This window comes from Podarcis gaigeae (assembly GCF_964106915.1).
Source record: "Podarcis gaigeae genome assembly, chromosome: 8".
Lineage (NCBI taxonomy): Eukaryota > Metazoa > Chordata > Lepidosauria > Squamata > Lacertidae > Podarcis > Podarcis gaigeae.
In genome coordinates, this window is record NC_139684.1 from 3,515,762 (window position 1) to 3,526,566 (window position 10,805).

Consider the following 10,805-nt stretch of genomic DNA (forward strand, 5'->3'; position numbering starts at 1 on the left):
GGAAAATGACTCTGAAGTGGGTCAGCAGAAATCTGTCTAAGGGACCCAGCAGAAGAAGACTTGATTTCAAGCCAGGAGTTCAGACCAGAAGCAACACCTCTACGTGGTGTAGAGCCAGTGTGGTGTAGTGGTTAAGAGCGGTGGACTCGTAATCTGGGGAACCGGGTTCGCGTCTCCGCTCCTCCACATGCAGCTGCTGGGTGACCTTGAGCCAGTCACACTTCTCTGAAGTCTCTCAGCCCCACTCACCTCACAGAGTGTTTGTTGTGGGGGAGGAAGGGAAAGGAGAATGTTAGCCGCTCTGAGACTCCTTCAGGTAGTGATAAGTGGGATATCAAATCCAAACTCCTCCTCCTCCTCCTCCTCTTCTTCTTCTCTGAAGCCTAATGGCAGCTCAGGGACATTTGGCCACTAGAGGCACTCCTCCTGCTGCCCCTGTGGCCTGTGGCTTGCGGCAGGCATAGGCCTTCTCCATCACCCTCACTCCCTTGCCCCTGCCCGCTTCTCCTCTGCAGGTATGCCCCTACTTCTGGGACTGGGTGTGACAGCTGTGGGGGGGGGCACCTGTGGCTTCAGAGGGGGCTATCAAATCCAAACTCTTCTTCTTCTTCTTCCACGTTCACACCTACCACCCAAGAACCTTGCACCACTGGACTCTTTTGGCAGACCTGGCAGAAGATGCCCCTAAAGGCCCCTCAGCAAGGCCAGAGTGAATGGATCCAGTTTCTAGTGTGCAACATTATGTCACCTCAAAGTGCCAGATGTGGACTGAGCAGCAATGCAGCCAATATAGGTAAAGGTAAAGGTAAAGGTACCCCTGCCCATACGGGCCAGTCGTGTCCGACTCTAGGGTTGTGCGCCCATCTCACTTAAGAGGCCGGGGACCAGCGCTGTCCGGAGACACTTCCGGGTCACGTGGCCAGCGTGACGAAGCTGCTCTGGCGAGCCGGCACCAGCGCAGCGCACAGAAACGCCGTTTACCTTCCCGCTGTAAAGTGGTACCTATTTATCTACTTGCACTTAGGGGTGCTTTCGAACTGCTAGGTGGGCAGGAGCTGGGACCGAAAGACGGGAGCTCATCCCGCTGCGGGGATTCGAACCGCTGACCATGCGATCGGCAAGTCCTAGGCACTGAGGTTTTACCCCAGCGCCACCCGCAGCCAATATAGACCAAATCAATCATATAGCCACTTCTCCATGCTAGAGATGGCGGAACAATTTCATGCCAGTGGCCTTGTCATGCCTAATTCATACTTCCCTAAACAATAAGTGAATGAAAAATGCATCTATCCTTCAAAATTCAGACTTCTCCAAATTTTGTAATGCAATTTTCCAACAAAAAACATGTTCAAAAACAAATCAGGTTAAAAGGTGCATAAAATGCATATATTTGTGACTATAACATACAAAAATGCATTACAGAGGATATTGCAAAATGTGTATATTAGGCAAAATTGCATACAAAATTATGAATATTTGGGGATTAATATGCTAGCAGAGTGACTTTACAAATAAATAAATAATTCACAGACTGAAGGAGAAATGTGGCAAACTGAATCGAAAACAGTTTCATCCATTCTGCCCATCATCAGTTCTCAGTATCTTAGAGCTAGGATAATCTGGAGTTGCTGAGATGGGTACGCTTACTGAGCTTATTTTTAAGGAAAGTATTGCCTTTTAACTTAAAAAAATATTTCTGCACTGATTTATTTCAAATTAGAAAGGGTTCAGTAAAATAAATCAATGAACAATTAACAACTGCCAGTAGCCAGGCTCCCTGGCTTCCCATCCTTCAATGCAAGTCCATGGGTAAGGTAAAGGTAAAGGTAAAGGACCCCTGGGCAGTTAAGTCCAGTCAAATTTGCATGAGGGGAAACTAATCACTAACCCCACTGGTTTATCACCCACTATTGCAACATGCAACACAAAACCTCCAGATAAAAACCTGACAAGCCAAAGATCTACACCAGGCTTCCTCAACCTCGGCCCTCCAGATGTTTTGAGACTACAATTCCCATCATCCCTGAGCACTGGTCCTGCTAACTAGGGATCCTGGGAGTTGTAGGCCAAAAACATCTGGAGGGCCTGATCTACAGTGTCTCAAAGACTTCTACAAAAACAACAAACCCACACCAGCACAAAAAATGCAAGACAAACTAGGGGACACCCAAATACCTTGGCTAACACACCATCAACTTTTTAAACAATCAAGCAGTAAAATCAGCAGCCACTAGGCCCCTGACCACCTTCAAAAACGTTCTCCTGACAGTAGAGGGACATGGCAAAGGGATGGTATCCACAATATACAAAATACTGCTCCAAAATCCCACAAACCCGCTTGACACAATCAAAGAACAATGGGAGCATGACATAGGCTATGAAATGAACCCCACCCAATAGACTAGAATAATAATAAATAATAATAATAATAATAATAATAATCTACTATTTATAGCCTGCTCATCTGTTTGGGTTTCGCCAGCCACTCTGGGCAATTTCCAACGTAATATTAAAATAAAATAAAATAAAACTTCAAACATTAAAAACTTCCCTAAAGAGGGCTTCCTTCAGATGTCTCCTAAAAGTTAGGTAGTTGTTTATTTCCTTGACATCTGATGGGAGGGCGTTCCACAGGGCAGGCGGCGCTCTGCCTGGTCTTGACCTCCCTTTAAGTCCATCTCAGCCAAAAGAAGGGAACTCACTCGGAAAACCACCTACAGTTGGTACTTAACATCATGGAAACTGATGCCGATTTACCCAGGAACTTCACCAAGATGTTGGAGAGGCTGCACTTCCACATGTGGTGGGAATGCTCTAAAATCCAACCCTTCTGGAGAGTAGTCCGACAAGAGATATGCAAAATAACTAAACAGGTATTAGAACTCATCCCAGAACTGACCCTACTGAACATCTTCCAAGATCATAATGACCACTCACATTATTCAGAGCTTATAACCCACCTACTCTCAGCAGCCAGAAGACTCATATCCATACACTGGAGAGACCTGTCAGGAGTGAACATGGACCAATGGTCTCAAATTGTATGGGAAACGGCCTTACTAGAAAAGCTAACCAATAACCTGAAACTGACACTGGGACAAATAGAAGAGGACGCCTTCACCCCAGTATGGCTCCCCTATATCACATACACAGCCCAACAAGACAACAACAAGAATCCACCGACAGCATATGAATCAATCTGGCTTCCCTGACCCAACAAGCCGCCCCCCCCCCACTCACAAATGCAGCCAACTACAGACAACCAGCCACACCCTGGACTCCCCCAATCCCTCTCACTACCAAGGAAATGTAATAAGCAAATAGAAAGAGAAGCTACCCAGTTGACAAAACCCCACACGTACACTATACAAAGCCTCTTCACCCCACCTCTCCTCTCTCCCCTCTTCTTCCCCAACCTTAGACTGTACTCAACACTAATGTCTCACAGCAAATGTAACTGATGTGTAAGAAAGACTGCACAACCTGAAAAAGAGAGAGAAGGCATGGACTTTTGTAAACCAAGAAAATCTTTAATAAAAAAACGAGGAAAAAAAGAGGGGAAAACTTTCAAGAAATTGGAGGGCAGAATTCAGCACAGGACCTCTGCAAATGATAGATACAGGACGTGGAGGAGGAAATTGGTGCAGATGAATGGGGGGTGGGGGGGTGGAAGTGTGACCTTTGAACTGAACTGGTAGCCAGCCTAAGGCAACCTGCTGGGTTCATGGCTGAGGCAAGATCTGAACCAGGGACTTCCCAGCTCACACTTTTAGTCACTGTATGACATCACAAGCTCTGGTATAAAATTCCTATACACCTGAGGGGATTAAAAGAATAAAATAAAATGCATAGTACAGTCTTAAAATATGTTTCAATGATAGGAGGGTTAGATGAGTATTGCCAAGTGGTTTATACCACAAACAGCCTGACCAAAGTCAACGCATCCAACCGTTTTGATCATGTATGAGCCAAAGTCATTTATGAGGTTGTAAAGGGATCACTCACACTGTACTGGATCACATATTGCATTGAACTATGGTTTAGCAAGATGTCCATGAGCACATGAGAGCCTGTGAGCCTTGAGCTGACACTCTCCCTTCTCTTTCTCCTGTATAGCTGGGAGGAGAGGTTTTGCAGCCTTGTAACAATTCTCTACAACACTGGCCTTCAACTGGTGGGTCACTGATTTTGAGACGAAGTCCTGATTTCTTAGTTTTCCCTGAATGTGCCACTTTTCCTTAAAAGGTTAAGGACCCCTGACAATTAAGTCCAGTCGCGGATGACTCTGGGGTTGCGGCACTCATCTCGCTTTACTGGCTGAGGGAGCCGACATTTGTCCGCAGACAGTTTTTCCGGGTCATATGGCCAGCATGACTAAGCCACTTCTGGTGAAACCAGAGGAGCACACGGAAACGCTGTTTACCTTCCCTCTGGAGTGGTACCTATTTATCTACTCGCACTTTGATGTGCTTTCGAACTGCTAGGTTGGCAGGAGCCAGGATAGAACAACGGGAGCTCACCCCGTCGCGGGGATTCGAATCACCAACCTTCCAATTGGCAAGCCCTAGGCTCCTTAGGATGTCTTTATTTTCATTGAAGAAATTTTGGAGGGTATGGAGTTATCCGATCCCCGAGCTGTCTGAAGGCAATCCTGTACAGTATAGGGAAGCTTTTTAAATGTTTAGTGTTTTATTATGTTTTTATATATGTTGGAAGCTGCCTCGGGTGGCTGGGGCAACCCAGTAAGATGTGTGGAGTATAAATAGTAAAATTATCTTTATGGAATGGTAAATCCCTATTTTCATCGGAGAAATGTTGGATGGTATGAGATTAAGAAACGGGCCCACAAATGCACGTTTGGGTTATAGGTGGGTCCTGGGTCTGAAATGGTTGAAGATACTTGCTCTGCCCTGACTAGCTCTCCGGAGTTCCAGATAGGAGCCTTTTCAGGTTGTGCCTGGAGAAGCTGCCGATTGAACCTCTATGTTGAACCTTAAGGCAGCCCTGTTCAGGGAAGTTTTTAATGTGTGATATTTTATTGTATTTTTGGTTTTTATGGAAGCCGCCCAGAGTGGCTGGGGAGGCCCAGCCAGATGGGCGGGGTATAAATAATAAATTATTATTATTATTATTATTATTATTATTATTATTATTATTATTTGCAAAAGAGGATGCATTACCTTTGAGATATGGTCCTTCCCTAAAACATACTTCACTTTCCTTGGATCTTGGTCTGTTGTGCCTTCAACAATGAACAGAATTTGGTTATCTCCCCTCCCCCTTTTTTAAAAAAAATCAACCAACAACACTTCTTTCCTGGCATAATTGTGTGGCTTGTGTGTTTGTGTGGTTCTGGGTGGTGAATTTTAACACCATATTTTTCTCAACCAACTAATCTACTTTTCTGGCATAATTTCTTTTGCTTTGGGCACAGAATGTCAGGGTTTTTGTGTCCATGTAAAGCATTTGTGCTTTGTCTGTACAAATGAGATCAGGTTCATTATTTGCTCTGAGGCAATAATCAAGAGCAGAGGGAATGCTCCGGTGAGCCTGCTGGGGTGAAGACTGCATTCCTTTGGGACTTTGGCTTTTTAACAGAGGAAGTGAAGAGCGTCATGAGTCGTGGAAATTGAGGGCACAGCGTCATTAACTTACGTTAGAAACCAGTCAAGACTTTCTGGTTGACACCCCAAAATCTTGTTAAAAATACCCTGTGCTCTTTAATGACTACAGCCACTCGTGATTTCAGTGGAGCGTTTCACCTCCAAATGTCACACCCACGCTCAGCAGAGAATAGTTCAGCTAGCTCCCTGGTTTAGTTAGTCCAAAAAGGCTTTTCAGTAGAATTCCTCTCCCAAATTGACCCAACCAATGTACAAAGATACCATTTCAAATTTCTAAGAGTGGGGAGATTTCAGGAAAGGTGTGCTAAGGAGCTGCAGGCTCCCAATTCAGTGGCAGACTTAACCGCAGGGAGAATCTCAGGGTTGCTTGTTGCTTGCAAATCCTAAGCATAGCTTTGGGGGACTAAGCAGAGGCACCAGGGGCTGTCGCTGGCCACGTTGGTCCAGGGACACTATCCGTGAGACCATGATGCTACAATCCATGTTTAACGAGAACAAAACCTGATTTCTCATTCGGTGCTCTAGTTGGCATGCTGTACCTAATTTTTGCCTATTATCAAAGCCTGCCATTTGGATGGTGGAACATCTGCTTTAATAATTAATAACAATATTAGCCTGGTTCCAGATTTAATAGTTTTACAAGCATGCATTGAGTTTCAAAATATACATATGCATCATCATCAATACTTTATTGCGGTCCAAATACCCATAAAACATAAACCATAAAACAATTTCAAAACTATATACAGTTAAAACGACCAGACATACAGATGGTAGAACCAAGGCAGTCATTTTGTTTTATCTAGGGCATAATGATCTTTCTTTCTTATAACCTCCGAAAGAAACCTTGCCATGGCCAGTGTAATATCATTTGACCTGTCTTCCAAAAGATATTTAATATGGGAGGCTTCAGGTTTTCCAGGGAAATTTGCCAGTAAGGGTTTGAACAGTTGATCCCTTGATTGCTCATATTACCCACAATGCAGTAGGATTTGCTTCATACAATCGATGTCATGGGAACATAAACAAAGCCTATTCTGATAAGGGATGCCTCTCAGTCTGCCATTTAGAACTTCCGAGGGAAAGTCTGGCTTTGGTAAATAAATGCCGATAGGTAGGTACAAAAAAATTCCTAAGGTGTGAGGATACTTATGCAAAATTCACACAGATATAAAAATAAGAGGGACCTGCAGGCTGCAGCAAAATCCTGCAGTGTTGGTCTCCTCTTCAGAATTCCAGCCTCTTCCTAGGATATTCCATTCCATTTCCTTTCTTTCCCCTTGTTTTCTGTCCTCTAGCCTATTATCCAAATTTCATGCCCACTAAGTATATTCAGACTGCATTGGGCTGTTTTGAGGGTTCCCTCCTTAGGATTCCCCCCTAAGATGCTTTTGTACTTTTGCAAACTTTAGGGTTTTCCCAAAGTGAGCTGATACCCCTCCCTCAATGCATGAGTAGCACCATTTTAGCTGCGCGAGATTTAAACTCAGATAATGAATTTGCTATTTATATACAGTATAGCAGTTTGGGGGAACCTGAGGCTGGAGGCCAAATGTGTCCGCCAGGCTTCTATGTCTGGCCTTCAATATGCTGCCCAGGGCACACACACATCACTGGTGTGGTTTGGACCCTCCTGTAGTGATGTTACCTGGGTGGAATGTGTCCTTGAACCATGACACAACACATCTGAAGGCAGCGGGTGGGTGCGATGTCTGGTGCTATTTCCTTGTTCAAAACCAATGACATTGTGTTTCTGACCTCAGCCTGCTATTGACCTGGTTGTGGAGGGCAGGGAATTGCCCCAAACTCTGCCCAATAATTGAATCCTGGAGCAAGCAGGGCCAGCTCAAGACATTTTGCTGCCTGAAGTGAAGGACAAAATGGCGTCCTCTCCCAAGGTTCATGCAGAGTAGAGTGGTAGTTGACTCTTACTCCAATACTGGTGAAAGGACCGTATCTTTCGTTGCACTTGAGGGCAGCAGGCTAGCATGGGGAACACAGGGCGGGCAGCAGGTCCCATCCCCTTACTTCAGCTTTTGCCCTCTGAGGCAACTGCCTCACTTCGCCTCATCACAGAGCTGGCCCTGAGAGCAAGGCACATAGGCAGGCATGTTGCTGCATGGGTGTGCTTATTTTTGATAGCACCTTTTCAGATACCATACTCAAGGTAGCAGATACCATACACTTTGGGTGACTTTGAATTCCCACCATATGAAAACCACAGTGCTACTACTGCTAAACCATCATCATAGTCTCTTTGAATATGTCTAGAGTGAAGCTTAATTAAAAGGAAGCTAACCCTACATACACTTATGCAAAATCAATTATTGCTTCCCAGCCAGTGTACTCCTCCCGCTCATGAGTTTCCTAAGGTGCTATTTACTCCCACTTACAAATCATTAATTCAAGCCTTTCAATCTGGATCTGCTGCAATGCTGACAAGACGCTTTGTCCACTTCCCCATGGCTTGACACACTTGGCCATCTTCTCCCTGTGTTTATAGTTCCACAGTCAGCTGCCTCTGCACGTGAAAGAGATCCTATCTTTCTCAGCCTCTTGAATTGATTAATAGTATTATAAGTGGGATTTGACAAGGCTCAGTAGCAAAGACTTAATCCAGTTTCAATATACTGCAAGCACTGCAAAGCTGTCTTTGCTCATCAGGAACACAGTCTGCTGGGAAGCTGTCCTATATGCAAGCCTCACTGAAATGAATGGAAGTGGCACGATAGATCTCCCGTTTTTGTTTTAGTTCTATCAGAAAAGGCAATCAAATTAATTTTGAGCGATGAGTTGTTCCCCCTAATTCTATTATCTTCATGCTCAGATCTAGTAAAAGCATTAGACAAAATCCACTTTTGAACATTTAAACCAGCTCCCAAAGGAAGGTGATAATGTCAACATTAAAATTGTGGGATTTTGAATAACCAAGAAGGGGCATTATGGTCTGTCCACTCACTCATCTTGTGTCTTTTTGGACCCCTGCTCTTCAGAAGAACCAACATCTCTGAGTTACAGCTATTTTTAAGCAGTCTCAGGAAATGCTCTTAAAATGTACTGGAGTGGTAGCCCTTTAACTTTGCACAAAAGAGGTATCTGGATTTTATTCAAATGTATAATGTTTATTACCCATGTCCACTTCTTCAAATTTCATATACAGTGGTACCTCAGGTTACATACGCTTCAGGTTACAGACTCCACAGACAAATCCACATGTAATTCTCTTTGTTCACGTTCACTTCATCTCTTGTTCACCTTGGCCCTCCTCTTCTACCCTTTCTTCCACTTTAACTTTATGGTTTCCCAAATCTCATCACTGAGGCTGGGGCCAACCTTTTTTGTCTGTGTACATCAATGGCACTACGGTACATTTATCAATGATAGTAATGAAATGCTGGCTTATGAACACCTGGATGTTAAAAGTATAACAACCTCACAGTACTCAGTTCGTTTCTTTGCAGCTGAAGAAAAAAAGAAGTTGGAACCATATTCTCTTCTTCACCATGAAAATATCAAGATCATCTTCATAATGTGAAAACTTTGATTGCAACAGCTTAATCCTGTAATGCCCACCCTCATTAATTTGTGGGGGAGGGATTAACCCTAATCCTGGAGAGCAGAACATGTCAGACTGCAACTCCCATCATCTTTGACCATGGGCCAGGCTGGGCTGGCCAGAACCACTGGAAAGCACCAGGTTCTCCAGTCCTGTGCTAGTCAGTTTTCTGTTCTGCTCCAATTAAGCACCAATTTACTGTTATTTTTAATGAAGTAATTTAATATTAAGTCAAAATGTTTTGCACGAACTAAAGCACATAACTTCATTTTGTAAGTCCTTGGCTCCAGATTATCCAGCTCTGCAGGTATAAAGAATGATTTATTCAACAGATTACATTTAGCATCACCCTTGATTAGCCTTGGAATTAAAATACTTCATTACCTTTGTGAAACTGGATTTCACCGCCCAGCTTCTTTCTAAATACAGAAACATTTGTTGTATGCATGTATAAATAAACAAACAGGTAAGTTTCAGGGCTAATATTTCAGGTTACCAATGGGACAATCAACTCCAGCAGTTCCCACAGGTGAAGAGATGTTATTTTCTGTACGTACACAAGATTATTTGGCAGCTGCTATGACACCCGCCACCCCCCCCCCACAGCATTACAGCAGTAAATCCAATGTATGCCCAACAGTAAGGTAAGGTAAAGGTAAAGGGACCCCTGACCATTAGATCCAGTCGTGGCAGACTCTGGGGTTGCAGCGCTCATCTCGCTTTATTGGCCGAGGGACCCGGCGTACAGCTTCCGGGTCATGTGGCCTGCAAGACTAGCCGCTTCTGGCGAACCAGAGCAGCGCATGGAAACACCGTTTACCTTCCCGCCGGAGTATTTATCTACTTGCACTTTGACATGCTTTCAAACTGCTAGGTTGGCAGGAGCAGGGACCGAGCAACGGGAGCTCACCCCGGCGTGGGGATTCGAACCACAACAGTAAGGTAGAAAGCGTAAAAATTGTAGCTGTCATTGAAACAAGAGATGTCAGAGCAACACCAGCATGATGGTGATGGGTAGAGTTGCCATTACACCCGGCTTCTCACAGAGACGTCCTCTTTTTCAGCATTAAAAAGTTTTTTCAGGCAGTTTTTTAAAAATCGGAAAACTGTCTGGGTTGTTTTGGGTTGGTCAGGGCTAGGGAGCTCCTGCTGCGTTGCAGCCTCCCCCCCCCCCTGCCTGCCACCTGCCCACCCCCCTGTCCCTCTCCCTCCCTCCACGCCTGGCACACCCCACATTGGCGGCTCCCGGCCTGGCTCTGGCGGCAGCGGGTCCTAGGCGGCACACATGACAGTCAGCAGCTTGCAGGGTAAGGGAGCATGCCTCAGGAGCGGCAACCAGGCCCAAAGCAACATTCCCGGAGTTTGTAGGCTGCACTTTACTTCCACCCCCAGCACACGCTGCCCGCCTTCTCCCCGCACAAGCCCCTGACTGACTGCGGGGACAGGAGGGAGCACCCAGGCTGGGCAGAGCAGGAGGACCAAGGCTCTCTGAGGCCGCGGAGGAGGCCTGCTCAAGACGCCTGGAGTTCTAGAGTAAAGCCAGGAAGACTTGCTTCGACACCTTCTAGTGTGAGGATTTGGTGGGAGATGAGGAAAGCGGGGTTGGGGCTGGGAGCTCCGTGTGT

The 10,805-nt window shown here is 45.2% G+C and overlaps 1 long non-coding RNA gene across 1 annotated transcript; it reads left to right on the plus strand.

The window, feature by feature from the left end:
- The first annotated feature begins 618 nt into the window (after positions 1-618).
- LOC310851254 lies at positions 619-1,359 on the plus strand. Its single transcript, XR_014567655.1, has 2 exons — positions 619-793; positions 1,170-1,359. It is a non-coding gene; the product is annotated as an uncharacterized lncRNA (long non-coding RNA).
- The last annotated feature ends 9,446 nt before the right edge of the window (positions 1,360-10,805 follow it).